The 16,368-nt window shown below is 55.3% G+C and overlaps 1 protein-coding gene and 1 long non-coding RNA gene across 10 annotated transcripts in view; both read left to right on the top strand.

The window, feature by feature from the left end:
* Positions 1–16,368, top strand: part of MBP (myelin basic protein) — a 100,802-nt gene that overhangs the window by 47,826 nt on the left and 36,608 nt on the right. The gene's annotated exons all lie outside the window — the stretch shown is intronic.
* LOC309848161 lies at positions 9,892–15,962 on the top strand. Its single transcript, XR_014302865.1, has 2 exons — positions 9,892–10,466; positions 10,537–15,962. It is a non-coding gene; the product is annotated as an uncharacterized lncRNA (long non-coding RNA).

Consider the following 16,368-nt stretch of genomic DNA (forward strand, 5'->3'; position numbering starts at 1 on the left):
ACTTGTGGTCTTTGTCACTAGCTCCTCTCACTTTACACAGTGCTTTTAAGGTCTGTCCAAGTGGGGGCGAGTGTTGGCGCTGCACCCCGTCTTTCGGACAGTCCCTGGTTTGTTGGCCCCTCACGGGCCGGTAGGGGGTGGGCGGCTCGCGCGCCCGGCTGCCGTGCGTCCTACTGCCGGCCGCTGAGCTGTCTCGGCAGAAGCAGGTGCCCTGTTCTCCGAGCGGACACCCCCTAGCAGCGGCTTTATTTGGTCTGTACGCTGAGCTCCAGAGGGCAGGGCTGTCTGTGTACACATTCATTTTTATTCTGCCGTTTGTTCGTCAAACCCCATTCCACCACCCCGGGGAAACGTGCGTTTTAGTGTCCGATTCCCTTAATCCCCAAAGATGTCCAATTTGCAGGCAGCTGAGGAACGGAAGGACCCTGGATATTTGGTGGCGTCGGAGATTTCTTCTCCCGCCTTCAGGAACTGTGGCCACCACCGGGCTACACCCTTCAAGCTCAGCTTCTCTGAGCCGATGCCTCCAACACTGAAAACCGTTCCCCACATCTGCCAGAGCCCGCCTCCCTGCCCTCAAGGAACAAGATGGTCATTCAGAGTCTCTGGGGACCGTGACCTGCCCCATGCCCCCAGGTGCCCTCCAGGCAAGTTGAGAGGGGCTGCTCACCCCCGAGGTGCGGTTCGGCGAGGAGGGCTGGTGTTGGGAGAGCCCCGACGTGCGGTTTGCCCTCACCTCGAGAGACTGTCCTGCTCTGTCCCCGGGGGGCAGCGAGCCAGTCCTTTGCGGCCCTCCAGCGAGACTGGTGTTCTGCTCCTACGGCAGTAAGCCCCCGTGTCTGTGAAAGTGCCAGAATCCGACGACAGCCTCAGCAGCAACAGCTGGGGCGCTCCTGGGACGGAGAGCGGCTGCGGGTCTTCACGTCACCACTAGGCACACAGTGGAACACTCCACAGCTCGACACGGACAGAAGCAAACACCCGTAGTCCGCTCGCTGTTCGGCCCCGCCGTGTGGACGCGTGGGTTATTAGCATCTCGCACACGCAGCTGATAGTTCGCGCTGATGAACTCTCCCCTCCGGTGTCTTCACGACACGCACGTCAAGTCCACTCTCAGGGTTGCCACTGAGCTGTGCCTCCCCCAACCGCTGAATTTTCAAGCAGCCATGTAACCCGACGTGCCGTTAGCACCGTGTCCTGGAGACGGGCCTGTGTCTCAGCCGTTAGGGCTCGGGGCCCCCTCCCTGCTCCTTCATTCTGCGGGTGGCCGGCTCGCGGAGCAGTGACGCAATCTCACCATCAATTGGCACTTTTTCCAATAGAAAAAAAGAGTGAGATAAATTGATGGTAGTGATTTTTTTTTTAAGATTTTATTTATTTATTTGACAAGCAGGCGGAGAGGCAGGCACAGAGAGAGGTGGAGGCAGACTCCCCGCTGAGCAGAGAGCCCGATGTGGGGCTCAATCCCAGGACCCCAGGATCATGACCTGAGCTGAAGGTAGAGGCTTTAACCCACTGAGCCACCCAGGTGCCCCGATGGTAGTGATTTTGTCTGAAAATGCCTCGGCTACAGAAGGCAGAAATCCCGAGTGCTGCAGGAGTCTGTCCTTATTCACGGACATTGTGACCCTGGCCCTCCTGACCCCCCATGCAAATCCGAGTGGTTTTCAGAACGTGTGTCCCAGGCTGGTGGGGCTGTGGGTGTTCCCGTGAGGGTGTCAGTCACGCACACTTCCCCACGGGTGGCTGCCTCGCACACCGCTGACCCGCTGAGTCCGGCACTGAGCAGGTCAGCCGTTGGTGGTCTCCCCGGCGGGCTGTCGCATTTTCATGGAGATTATAGAGCCTGGGCTGTGGCTTGTTCATTCGCTGTTCTGAGACTGCTTTGGGTCCCTTGTCATCAGCATTCTCAGAGGCTGTAATGTTTCTTTCCCAATGGGAAAAAAGATGTGGACTGACTCCCGGCATTGGAGCTCAGTCCGCAAAGGAACAAGTTTGGCCGGGATATGTATGAAGACCAGAGACAGCCATTTTTCCATGTATCTGGACGTATCTCATATAAAGGACAGTCTTCGTCATGCACATGCCAGTCAGTACACATGCCCGAGCAGACAGTACAACACAGAAACATGCCCCATCCTGCGATTGTCTTTAGAGAGACATGTCCATTTCCTAGAAGTAAATTTACTTGAACAGAAAATAGTGTGCCACTACTGTTTAACAAATGCTTTCTCCCCATTACAAGTTGAGCTTAATTTGATTTCCAACATTTCAGATGCAATTTTGTGTGTTCCCAGAGCAGATAATGTCTAGGTGCCTTCGAGGTAAGCATGGAGCTCCTGCACCAGCAGGGCAAGGTGCTCTCTGGGACGGTTCAAGCCCTGGGGCCAGAGGATCCGCAAGCCCAGGGCCAGGGGTGGCCTCTGAACTGAGCTCTGGGGCTTCCAGCAGGGAGCCGGGAGACAAGGGCAGAGCTAGACAGGACAGGGTCGCTCTACCGCTTGCTGTAGCAAGAGGATTCTGCGGGTGGTGCTAGGACTGTGGTCGTGGTCTGTCGGCGGGCAAGTACGCACGTGCCAAGGGTCCTGAGCATGGCGGGGTCTGAGAGACTGGGCCATGGGGGAACCAGTGTGGTGGTGACACATCCCGGCTGAGCTGCAGGGGTGCTGCCGAACGGGGACTGCAGACCTGCAGAGGGGAGGCTAGAGAGCTGTGATGGCAGGAGTGGTCCTCAGCTCTGCAACTTTGCCTTTCTAGACATTTCCCTGCGTTGTCCTCGGGCCACACAGTGCCACCCTGGAGGCCTTCCCTGCCCTCTGTGCTGCAATTACCAGCCACCCTGGTCGGCTGGGTGGCCCCGGCTCCTGCCGCTGATCAGGCTTCTTGCCCCGAGGCATCGTGAGCAGGTGCTCAAGGTTAGCGCACAGAACCCCGGTGGGCACACTGAGCCCAGCCGTTGCAGGCACATCAGGCCAGGCCACCAGCATCCAGAGTGGGGATCCACGTCCTGCTGGGGCTGGTCTGCCCAGGCAGGAGGGCAAGGGCGGAGGTGAACAGAGACAGAGGCTCAGGCCAGGGCCGTGTGTGACACAGTGGGGGGGTGGGCAGAGCCCCAGACGAAGTGCAGGTCAGTAAAAGTCAAGCAGAGAGACTGGGGAGGGTTGAGGTCACCGTTGTGTGAACGCTCGGCATGTGGCTGGCATCCGTTAAGACGGTGTTTGAGGCAGGTGTGAGTCGATCGGCTTCGGTGCGTTTGAGCACCGTCCTCCCTCAGCGCTGGGCCCACGTGGAGCAGGGGGAGAAGGGAGCTCGCTCCCCTGGGATTGCTCGGTCCGCTACAAGGCAGAGAGCATTCAGGGAGGTGAAAAGCTTTGTCTCGATAAACAACTTTCGAAGGACGACAGTGAGCTGGCTGCATTCGGACTCGTGTGGACGCACAGACTGAGGGGACTTGGCAGCCCGCCCCAGCCCCCCTGGGAGTGACACTGGCCTTGGGTGATCAGAGTGAGCAGTGACAGCCGCCTCCTGAGTCACGTCACACACTGTGTCTTAGGTGCTCAGGGACCAGTAACCGGGTTAACCTCTGAGATTACCCAAGACTGGTGGCAAACGTCACCACATTGTCTCTCTGAGGAAGATTTTACACATTTCTGTTAGATTCAAGGGAACTGATTTCTGTTGGAGAACTTCGTAACGCATGCCCACGTGTGAATATAGACACGAGCTTATTTTCATGGTGTGGAAATGCTGACTTTCTACTCACGATAATTCCCTTATGAAAGTATCAGTTTGTTCAAGGTTCATGCAACAAAACATAAAATAGGTTATCATAAGTACCCACTGTGTTTTCATAAATAAATCTTTAAATGTATCTACTTCGACTGGATGAGTAGATAGGGGATATTTTTGGTTTCTTCTGTTACATACCCTATGAAATTAAATGGTCATCTGACCATAGGATCGTGATGAATGGTCTTGAAGTGATTTCCAAAAAAGAAAATAAACCCCCCTAAAAGTATATCAGTATGCACTTTACTCAAACAGCACATGTCTAAGAATAGTTGAAGCAGCAGGTGAGTTGACGAGAGTTCACCAAAGGCTGTTTTCATAAATCTCTTAGAAGGTCTTTTTTTCTCCCCCTTTATCTAGCATCACATCACCTTTCCTTGCTCTGAATAATCATGTTTTATTGCCTGAGTTTTTTAAAGCATTTCACTGACTATTTCTTAACCTGAAGCATTTTCAAGTTATTTTTATCCTTAAAAACTAGCAGTCGCTGTCACGCGCTGGTACGAGGCTGGCACGGCGGAGACACTCTCTGGGTGCCGGATGGCCGGCCGTGAAAAGCAGACATTGTGCAAAGAGCCTGGTCTCTGCTGCGCCAGACATTTGACACCATTGTTCCTTGGCTTCCAGGGACAGAAAGTGCTGCAGTACAGATCTGCAACTGTCCCCAAGAAAAGACCTAAAAATAACTCTCTCATTCACCAAACTGTAAATGTATCAATTATTTGTTACACTGTAAGCCAGGGATTATGCCTGTCCTGCAAAACAGAGTACACAGCAACAGGTAAGGAAGGAGACAAGTATCATCCTGATTAGTCTGAATTCTAACCTGAGTAGTTACAAAGTAACATGACTGTTTCTTGGGGGTCGGGTGGTCAGACTGGAAATAGAGTTTTGGTTGAAAGAAGGGATGCCAGTCAAAACAGTTAAATCCTGGACTTCTGCTTCGTCTTCATTGGACCACAGCAAATGCCCCAGCAAGGCGGTCCGATGCCAAGTGTCTGATCTTTTCAGAAGACCAAAGACAGAGTTTCTGCAACATGTGCCTTTGGCTGAAAGGACAAGAAAGCAGGCTGAGTTCTGTGCATCTACTTCCTCCTTCCTTTAATTTGGAACAGCTTCGGGTAAAATGTTGGATATTTATGCATTTAACAAGCAAAAATTCCAAAAAGTTCATGTAAAGTGATAGGTCTTTCCATTTTATTGTGAATGGGTGTTTCTTCATATCAGGTAGCTCCAGGTTTGACCATTTTTTTAATAGTGCTGTGATTAGTAGGAACTCCACACCTTCCCACTGGTTTCGGACGACGCAAGGTCCGCTGCTCGCTCTCTGGCAATCTGCCAGTGATTCTTGCAAAGAAAGCCGCCAGCTTCCCTCAGCTGACAGCAAACGACTTTCAGAATTGAGAGGGAGAAAAAAGAAGGATAAGAAAATTATAACATTAAGTTCTTTAAAAAAAAAAAAGATTTTCTTTCTTTCTTTAGAGAGAGCATAAGCAGGAGGAGGGTCAGAGGGACAGAGAGAGAGAGAATCGCAAGCAGACTCCGCACTGAGCACAGAGCCCAAGGTGGGGCTCAATCTCAGGACCCTGGGATCAGGACTTGAGCTGAAATTACCGGTCAGAGGTGACTTCAGTCACTCCTGACATTCGATTCTTAAAGATGAACAGCACGGAGGCTAGATGCCAACTCACGCGTCACTAGAATTGGATTGCTTATACGTGATGCTGTGCAGAAAGTTCCTCAATGACCAGACATTCGCCGTGCTGAGGACAGAGCCAGTGATGGGCAGGAGCCAATAGGGAGGCCCCGGGCACCTTCCTAACTCAGAAGTTCTTCTTGCGAATGTGTCCCACGTGAGACGTGGGTTCCGTAGCCGCAGACGGACTCAGACCCAGCGCGTGCCCCTGGCCTGTCCTCCGCTGCTCTGCCCTCGGGTGCTCCACGATCACCACCGTTTCCTCCTGCCCGTGGCTGGCGCACAGCTCCTACGTGACGGGTGGGTCTAAGAATCAGCTTCGTCCGACCCCCGGGCTGGGCAGATCAGGCCCTGCTTCCTGTACCTTCTGCTTCTGAGTTTGGCTTATTGCTCTGTCCCTGCGTCCCCGCGGACGTTCCTGAGTGGCGCAGGGGTATGAATGAAAAACGGATGATCCCAGAGAGGTGACTTCCTTGCGGCAAGCACGCCCATTCATCTTGTTTTAAAATAATTGTGATTAATTTCATTCATTAAGAACAACTACATTTTTAAAACTTCTTTATGTGTCAAGCCACAAAAGCCTCAAGCCCAGAGCAAGTAGAGTCATATGCCCTTGTCTCTGGGGGCAGAGAAGGGCTTAAGTAAATGCTGGTGCTCTGGACTCACAGCACGCTGACTTCTCCAGAGGTCGTGACGTTCAGCTCCGGTGCTGTATCTGCTGCCTAATACCTCCTGTTCTTAGAGCTGAAAATCAGCTGATTGCAGAGGTCAGCAAACTCTCTGTAAAGGGGACCGGGAGCCAATATTTCAGGCTCTGCAGGACATATGGTCTCTTCGGTGCTTACTCAACTCTGTCTTTGGAGCCTGGAAGCAGCTACAGATGGTTTCATCAGTAAACGAGCATTGGCTGTGTTCCTATGAAGCTTTATTTCTGGACACCAAAATTTGAATTTTATATCCTTTCCATGTGTCATGAAATACTATTTTTTTTTCTTCTCAAACTATTTAAGAAGGTTTAAAAAAAAAATTCTTAGCCTGCAGGCTATCCAGAAACAGGAGATGGGCCAGATCTGGTCATGGGCAGTTTGCCAACACCTACATTCCTGAAGAGGAGAATGCTTTGCTAACTCAGGGAAACTGTGTTGATTTGTGCTCAGAATAGAACAGAAATGAAGAACTCTGCCTGTGAAATAGCCATAAAACTTCTTGTACCTTAAATCTGTTCCATGAGAAGCTAACAGCAGCACCCACCGTATGAACTCACTGGTGAATGATTCCTCTGGTCAGCGAGTAGTGCACGGACACTTGCTTGTGTGCGTGTGTGTGTGCGTGAGCACAGATGCCCACACACGTGCACTCATACATCGCAGCTGCTCCCTTCCAAGCCCTGGGAGGTGGGAATATAAGGCAGAGCGAAACAGCCACAGATCTGGGGCCTTCCGTTTGTCTAATTCCCAGGACTAGTCATGAAGTGTTAGGGGAAAGTACGCAATAGGGTATCCAGAAACTTGGGTTGGCGTCTCCACTCGCTGCGTGCTGTGGGGTCAGACTGTCTGGGCCAGACTGCATGGCCAGTCGGGACAGAGCTGTGTGCTCCCTGTGGTCCCGGCGTGGCAACGAGGGGGTGTGGCAGAACCCGTTGTCCCATCAGTTCTTGGAGAGGCTGCCTCTCTCGTGCTTCTGAGCTGGTGTTTTGGAGTTCGCCCACCTCTGTTACTTGCCGCCGTGCTACTTTCCTTTAAACTGAGCTGATGCTTCTGTGTCCTTTAACCTAAGAGTTCTGACACAGACTCTTAGTTTCTGTGCAGGTAATAATGCAGATCCATGAACCCTTCGATGCATTGATCTGTTGGGAGCTGCGCCGAATGGTCTTGCAATAGTAGTGACTGGGTTCGATTATGGACCCTGGCGCCAACCCAGGCATCATTTGCACGATGGTTTGAACACTTAATTTGCATGTAATCTTGGTGGGGGGGACTGTGGATGACTTTATGACTCGCCGCCGTGACTTTGACTTTGTCTGGAAATAACCGCCAATGCAACAAGTGTTTCGATCCGAACTAGTGGCATTCTGTGGAGCTGGTTAGCATGCCCTGACTCAGGAGGCCCGGTTGGTGGCCCGCTCTCCCTGCGCCTCCCGTGGGGCCACGTCCCATCTGTCACCAGTGCCTGGCCTGTGCCCACTCTTGTCGGGTGTCAGTGTGACCCCAGACACCTCAGGTGTACGAACAGCCTCCCTAAACAGTACCGGCACTCTGTCGGGAAAGGTGAGGTTTTTCCCCCACCACGGTCACAGAGCCGGTCAGCATAGCCGTGCTGGAGCCGTGCTGGAGAGTTTTATAAAAACAGGCCCTCCGGCAGTCTCTGCGCCACTGGCCAGTCTCTCCACACCCTGGACACACTCCTGAATACCGGGCATCACCGGAGAAGGGTGTCTGTGTGCTTGGTCAGACAGTCCTCGGAAGTCGGGGGCCCGCTGTGGCACAAGCCCACTCTGCCTTGCCCTCAGCCTCCAGTCTGTCCCTAGATGTGACGTCCCTGTTGACTCCTCCGGATCAGGAGTGTGTGGTGCTCAGAGGCCAAGGGCAGGTGCTGTGGAGGATCAGCTGCTGGCCCGGTGGGGGCCAACGCTGGATGGCACGGGACCCAGGGGAGAGCATCTGGAAGTAGGGGAAGACCTGGGAAGGGGCGGTCACACTAGCCCAAGGTCAGCGCGGCCTGGAGGACAGAGCGTCGCCCTGGGAAGGTGGCACCTTCGACCGGAGATGGGCCCCCAGGGGCTCCTGAGGCACCGAGAATGCACATGCAGGGGCCTGAGCGTTGTTGGGGGGGTGCCTGGAGAGCATGGGAGACAGAAGTGGTCCCGTAGAGCTGCTGTTTGCCTCCGCCTTCCGTCCAACATCCCCAGACTAATAAAAGGAAACAAACCTGGGCTCAAGGAACAGCAGAACTTTCTAACGGGGCGGAAGTCCTGCAGGAGCGTGGAAGCACAAACAGGACCTGGCACACCAGCCTCCCCTCCTGCCCCGTCCCCCAGCACCCGTGTGCCCGCCGCACACGCATGTGCACACACACACAGGAGGACGAGACGGAGTCCGGGGGTCACGGGCAGCAGGGTGACGCTATCCGCAAACGGCACACAGTGCCCACGTGGTCCCAGGAGGCCCTGTCCCTCCTTCTGCCGGCAGGTGACCATCTGTCCTGCAGCCCCACAGCGAGGGAGTCGAAGCAGCACCCAGATGCCCTCTTGCTGCAAAGGCTGCTTCCAGTAGGATGCCACCTCCCTCCCACCTTCCTGGGCCGCTGCACTGGGCACTAGGGTCCCTGCCACAGTCCGGGCCCCTCTCAACTCCAGCTTTGGTGCCCACTGTCTTCTCTGCTGAAGCCCCAGCGCCCTGGTGTCTGGAGAATCTTCGCTCACCCACGGTCACAGGGAAGCTTCTCTGACCCCGAGGCCCTCCCCTGGGGAAATTCCCTCCTTCGTGTAAAGCTGCGTGTGGTTATCCACGAGATTGTGGGGTTAATTCCTGTCTCCTAACCTGAGAGTTTGTACAAGGGGCCGGACTCTTCGGCTCACTTCCAGCCGCTCCACGCCCCCGACACACAGTAGCCGTGTGTTGTTTTCTGTCGCGGTGTCTCCAGGCCGCACACACTTCATGGCTGAAAACAATCCTTCTGGGGCTCCTGGCTCCGTGGCGAGCAGTCCCGGCTGGCTGGCACGTGTCCCCTGCCCAGTGGCACGCAAGGCCAGCGTCAAGGTGCCGTCTGGGCCCGGCGCTTCTCTGGAGGCTCGGGCAGATGTACTTCCTGGCTCACGAGGGTTGTTGGCAGAGTTCAGTTCCACGTAGTTACTGGGATCGGGTCCCCGTGTGCTTGCTGGCTGCCTTCCGGGTCACCCTCAGCCACTGGAGCCCCATCTCTGCCCTTAGACCATCCGCCTCTGAAGCCTGAGATGCTGCTGCCCGTCTCTTACGGCTTGCCTGGGAGTCCCTCTAACCTCCGCGTCGGCGGCCCACTGGAGAAACGCGGCCTCCAAAAGGCTCCTGTGGTTGGACTAAACAGTCTCAGATAATCTTCTGTTTTCAGTGTGATATAACATAATCACAAGGGGTACCTCATCGCTGTTACAGGTTGTTAAGGATTACCCAAGAGAATTTGGTAATTATGAGAATTATTGGGGGCCATTCTTAGACTTCTGCCTAACATAGGAATGGAGCGTGTATTGGGTGGGTAGATGCATGGAAGGGTGGACGGACGGATGGCTGGATGGGAGAGTGGGTAGATGAGTGGTGGGTACACGGATGAGAGAGTGTGTGGGCGGACAGAGGATGCCCGAGCGGACGGCTGGGCAGGTGTGTGGCCGGGTGAAAGCTGTATAGGCTCTTACTGTTGTGCACAGGTATTGCCAGAGTCTTTTTTTTTTTTTTTTAAATACTGTGGCAGCCACAGTAACAGAAGCCCTGACAGATGGCCAGTCACCGTGCACCAGTGCTAAGACACTTGATCATGGGCCCCTCAAGGACTTGTCAGAGCAGTGTGGTGAGGGAGCGCCAACAGTTCGCCCTGCTCTGCAGCGGAGGCCCTCGGGACTTGAAGAGATGAGCTCATGTGCTCAAGGCCACAGAGTAGGTGATGGGACCAAGAGCCAAAGTCAGCTGGATTAGACGGAAGCCAGCCTGTGGTCTCATAGTGCAGATCCAGTTTAATTCCCTGGGGGCTTACTGAGCTCTGCCTCCCCCCACCACACCCCCCGGGTAAAACAGACGTAGAGGCAGGAATACTATCATTTCAGCGATCGCACGCCCCCCTGAAAAGCAGCTCAGAGTTCTCGTGATGCCGCTTCCGTGGGAGAAACCTTGCAGCCTCTCCGGGCCCGTTGGTGGCAGGCACGGAGCTGCGGCGGGGACCGACAGAGGCTGCTCGTGGCCCAGAACCGGTGTGCATACCGGGCTGTTGCCCGAGTCGCATGTGGACGCCAGCTGTGTGCTGTTGCCCGAGTCGCATGTGGACGCCAGCTGTGTGCTGTTGCCCGAGTCGCATGTGGACGCCAGCTGTGTGCTGTTGCCCGAGATGCTTGTGCCCACCTTATCAGATGAAGAAGCTCGGGCCCTGCGAGGTCCGGACTCACGGTGGAGCCCAGCCCGACCCTCCAGCCTGCGTCTCCCGTGACCCCATTCCTGCTGTGGGAGGAATTTAGAGCGATTTAGAGCAAATAAACACTATATGTTCTGGGTACACAAAGGAGGCTTTCGTGCTGAGATGGGTGGGTTGATAAGATTCGTTTGTGGAAAAATTTTCAAGAAATCCCAGCGTGGCCGGGAGGGCGGCCGCGCGCCTCTCATAGATGCAGAACTTCTGCCACAGCAAACCCACAGGCCACAACCATAGGCTCCTTTGTTTCCGTCCCTCCCTGGTGACCCCGAGCACAGCGGGCCAGGGACAGAAGTATTCCACACACAAGGAGGGTCCTCTTCAGCGCGGCCTACGCGCGCAAATTCCAGGGCTCTGCCCGCCCAACCCCCACCATCCCCCGCGCCTCTCCCCCGCCCCGCCAGCTCCTCTGCAGAGAGGGGCCGACCCGGCCAGGTCAGAGGCACACAGGCACCCCCGGTGCCCCTTCTCCTTAAACCGACAGCCCAACCAGGGTCATGTGCACTTAGCATGGCTCTCACCTCACCCCCTACTCCACTGGACAGCACGCTTGTCACCGTCTTTTTGTTTATTTATTTATTTATTTAGATTTTATGTATTTATTCAAGAAAGAGAGAGTGTGTGCCAGAGAGAGAGCATGAGCAGGGGGGAGAGGCAGAGGGAGAAGCAGCCCCCCCAACCCCCAACCCCGAGCAGGGAGCCCAGCACCTCTGGAGCTTGATCCCAAGACCCTGGGATCCTGACCGGAGCCAAAGGCAGACGCCTCACCGATGGAACGCCCCAGGCACCACCTGTCGCCGTGTTTTTAGAGTGAGGTTCCGTCCAAGCCTGGCCCGTGGCCATCGATGGAGGGCAGCCCCTTACTGGAAAGGGGGCCTCACCTGCCTCCGTCTCCAGGGTGGGAGCTGGGGGCTCGGGGCTCGGGCAGAGGCGTGGTTCCCAGATCCCTGCTGCAGAGCCTGCGGGCTGCCCCCTGCTGCTGGCCCCGGGCTTTTCCCCCAGGGGCGCCGGCCTCAGGGTTTATCGGAGCCCCGCAGGGCCACAGGCTTGGTGCCTAGCCTGGCGCCTCCGGCCCCCTCCGTGGCAAGCAGTGGCTGAAAGTCCACACAGAGGCCTGGCAAGATGCTCCTTCGGGGCCCATCATGCCCGTGGGATGAAATTTTCTATCCCTTAACACTCCTGCGTGCCCGGTGTGAAGAACCTTGCTTAGCAACGGGGTATTTCTGGCCGTAGATGGGGGAGGGGTCTTGGCCTCCACCTCCAAAGCCCCCTCCCATCCCCCTGTCTCCTGGTCTCAGGCCTCAGGGGAGGGAAAAGGGGTTCCCCAGTGACAGGGTCCCAGGAAGGCTGCCTGGTCCTGCTTGGAGGCGGTTCCGGGTGAGGTGGGGCGGGCTGAGCCCGCAGCGGCGGCTCCCGGCGTCGGCCGTGAAGCGCGCCCACCGATGAGAACCGCACGCCGGCTGGTGTTCAGTTTCGCGCTTGGTTGTGGCAAGTTCAGAGAACTAAACTACGCTTCTCTGCTGTCCGAGCGCGGTTGTCTCAGTCAGTCCCCACCAAGACTCCAAGGACAGTCTGTCACCTCGACTCTGGTGGTGGGACCCTCCCCCACTGCGGAGAGCTCGCACCTCCAGGCCCAGAGTGTCCAGACAAAAACCCCAGAGAACAGGCGGGAACAGAACAGAAAATGCCTCCTTCAGGGAAGAGCAGCCTGGAAACTTCGTTCCGCTGTAACGGATGACGAATCTCATACCTTCAGTGAAGATGGTACTTTGGCCCAGCCTCGGGTCTAAACGGGGGTCACAGCGTCTGAGTCGCATTTCTCCAGCTCTCCTGCAGTCTCTGCTTGGGGGAACAGAGCAGGTTCTCGCTGAAGGAGCTGGTGTTCGGAGCGGTGAGCGACGGGCCGGCTTGAGGAGGGGGGGCCCGCTGCTGGACGCCCCGGAAGGCGGGCAGACGTCCTCCGGAGGGTGATGTGCTCATCCACAAAAGTGCCTTCCATAAAAATTCTGGAACAGGAGCGCCGCGCCGCCTGCCCGCTGACATTAGCGGTCAGGATTTAAAAAGAGCTCTGGAGGAGAGTCAGTGTTGTCCTGTTCCCACCTAGAGTCCTGGGCTTCTGGATGGTTCTCCCTGGGCTGCAGGAGGCGATGCCCCCTCTGTCGGTTATTTTGGAAGTCGGAGATCTTCTGCGAGGGTCTGAGGTTTCGGTAACGTCTCTTGAGCTCTTTGCAGCCGCCTCGGTATCTGAAGCTCTTCCTGACCGTAAGGGACCGTGCGTGACGATGGCGCGTGACTTCAGTCGCCCGCTCTGAAGGACGTGAACTTGGGCCTGTCAACTTGTCCCCGTCACAGAGGACCTGAATTCAGGTCAGCTGCGGTGTTCCTGACTCCACGATGGCTTCAGCCATCTTGGGGATCCTTAAGATATCACCAGGTGAAAACATATGAGGGAAAAAGTTAAAGCATGAGTTTAAAAACAACCAATTGGAGACGAGATCACTGAAGATTTCCTCCGTTTTGTAGCTTCATTCCATAGTGATGGCCCCTTTAATCTAGGCCACGCTGTCACTTCGAGCTAGAAACGAAGGATTCATCTGAATGGTTATGACAAAGAGGACACGCGGGTGCATTTCGATGTATGGACTTCGTTTTGGGTAGTACTTCCTGAAGGGACCGGCAGCTAGGAAAGCGGATTGTGGATCACTCAGGAGAAAACTGCTGTTGCGTGTAGCTGGAAAACAGAGCATGCAGCTTGTCTGAATTCTGCCATTGTGCATTTAGATAAAGTCACCGAGTGTCCCGGCGCCAGCGTCCCCGTCACTGTGTGGATGTCCTCTCTGGCCCAGGAAGGGGCCTGGCTGCCCCATTTAGAACTTTTTCCTGGCATGGTCCCTGCGATCTCGGGGTCCCTTCTCCATGGGTACGACACAATATCGAAAGCAGGGCTGCTCGAGGTGCGTGATCCAGGGGAGACAAGAAAGTGGTGCGGGCTGGTCGGGAGCCTTCTGTCCAGCTGCTGCCTGCATGTCTGAGAATGCTTGTTCCTAGCTTGTTGTACAAGGGTTAGGCTTAGGAGTCCCACTGACCCTTAGCAGCCATCGGTCCTCTGGGCCTGAGACAAGATACGGAAGCAGCCACTCTGGGCTGGCTCCTCTGGGGCCACGGAGACCATGGCCCACGGTGTATGAGCCCACCACAGGGAGGCGGTTCTGACTGCAGGCTGGGGACCCGCTTTATGGAACCCGAAAGTCCTAGCTCCTTGGATGAGAACTCCCAGTGACGGAGGACAGACTCATTAAATCAGTTCAGTTGGGGCTCTGTGGGTTTGGGGCCATATATGGGATCTTAACGCAACTCCAACAAACTAGACTTGTACTCTGGGTTTGGGACCTAACCAGATACGCCCTGAGAATAGATGCTTCTAGAAGCCAAAGTAAAAAGATGGATGAAACCAATCTGATCCCTCAAAATGAAAATCACATTTTATTTTCTGTCCAAATATTTGAAGGATGTCATGTAGAAAAAACACATATGGAGAACTGCTCACAAGAGCTGCTCCGTGCGGAGAGGTCCTGGTGGGGGGCAGAGTGAGAGCCGTGGGTCCGAAGTCGAAGCAGCTGTGTCTGGGGGTTTGGGGTGTTTGCAGGGGAACTGGATCTGGATCTCAGGTGTCCCGGAGACCCGGGGTTTCCTCATGCTTTCCCAGCTTGACCTCGCCGGAGCTCACTTACAGGGCCGGAGACGGGGGCAGATGGAGTAGTCTCTTGGCAAGAGGGTCCAAAAGTGACCCAGATTCATTCTATAGCTTTATTCAGAGATGATTTTCCTGGTCCTTCAGGACGAGATCTCCTTCCTGTAGTGAAACTGAGCGAGGCTGTGGCAGTTACGTGTTTTCTCTTGATGCTCTAGCGGGCATTGTAATAACTTGCCCACGTCCCGAACGGAGGGATGGAGAGCGTCTGCCGCCCCAAGGGTTCAGCACGTCCCCGGCCCAGGAAGTCCGCCCCGCCGTCCGGAGGGAACGGTGCACAGAAGCAAAATAAAGCAACAGCGACGCCCTGGGTGGGCAGGTCTCTACTGCACACTTTACAGGGTCATATTGGCAAAACCGCTTATCAGCTGAGTGATGATGGCTTTTCCTTGTTTCTGCCTCATTGAAGACCTGATCAGCCTTGAATATGAAATGTTATTCAACAACCCAAGTGAAGTCCTTGTTGGACAAACCCCTTGGTGTAGTATTTCGGGATTTCTGCTCAGAGGAGAGAATGTGATTGGCATGGTCATGTCTTCCCAGTAGATGTTTCTCATTTGAGTTCAATTTAACAGAGGGACTTGCGTTCACAGAGATGATTCCTGGTGGTTTATTCCGGTTCCATGAGCGGTTGAGTCATGCTCCAAGTAAGTGGATAAATGCCACTGTTGGCATTGGCCTGGCATTTAGAGAGAGGCGCAGACCCAGGAGGTCAGCCGGGGTCGTGCCCACAGCGGCCGCACCCCACAGGCTCAGCATGACATGGGTGCAGCTTCCCAAGTCCATGCAAAGGGGCGAAAAGTGCTGGGTCCCCACCCAGCGACAGCATCTGCCGCGGGCAGGAAGCAGCCCTTACCCACTGTAGCGGGTCCGTGATGCTCGGCAGGTCCGAGGCTAAGCTCTCCTCCCCAGTGACCGCACCCAGCAGTGGGGGTGAGGGGGTAGGGCCCCCCAGTGCACTCTGTGCTGTCATTAAAATGCAAACCTGGGTATCTGGACAGTGACTAACTCGCCCCTCCACCAACCTGGTGAGGAAAGCAGAATTGGCAGCCATCCTCTGCTTTCGATTTCTCCGGTCGGGCCGTGGCTTGACATCTGTACTTTATCTCCTATGCACACATGCATGCGTGCGCGCGTGCACACACACACACACACACACACGGGCGTGCACATGTGCATACATGCACGCACACGTGTACACACTCACACGTGTGCACACACACACACACACACACACCCATGCATGGTTTTGATGGAAGTTATTCATGAAATTTGATTTCCAGGGGTGCAGTTAGGAGAGCGTGAGATACAGACTCTGCAAAGTGGGAATATTGGGCCCCTGGACGGAGCAGTCGGTTAAGCACCTGCCTTTGGCTCGGGTCATGATCCCAGCAGGGGACCCCCGGGATGCGATCCCAACATTGGGCTCCCTGGTCAGCAGGGCGTCTGCTTCTGCCTCTTCCTGGGCCCTCCGCCTCCCCCACTCCGTGCTCTCTCTCCCTCTCTCTCGCTCGCTTGCTCTCTCTCAAATAAATAAGTAAAATCTCTAAGAAAGTAAGTAAACAAAAATAAAAAGTCATGGTATTTAACTATAGGACAATCATCCCTTTGCCATCCCATTGTTTGAGACAGTCTCAGGGCTACTGGGTGCGTGTCCTGCTCTGGTTACTGAGGGCGAGTTTTCCAAACAAGCGAGGAGAAGGCTGTACCCCGAGCTCCTGTGTGCTCAGGGGTGGCCCGTCTGGCCGGAGTGGTGAGACAGGATTCCCGAAGTCAGCTTGTTTTGGGGTTTAGCCCTCCCGAACGTGTTCGGCCAGCGCATACCCCTGTTGTGAGTCGGGAGTGGCTGACGTGGCTGAGCAGGGCCTGCAGGGAGACACCCCCTCCTGCACCTGCAGAGCCCACAGGTGGTGCAGCCGGGTCTCCTGCTGGAGGGGGTCATTGGCCGAGCTCTGCACTCGGTGGGTGGCTCTCTGCTAAG

Source organism: Mustela nivalis (genome assembly GCF_964662115.1).
Source record: "Mustela nivalis genome assembly, chromosome: 14".
Classification (NCBI taxonomy): domain Eukaryota; kingdom Metazoa; phylum Chordata; class Mammalia; order Carnivora; family Mustelidae; genus Mustela; species Mustela nivalis.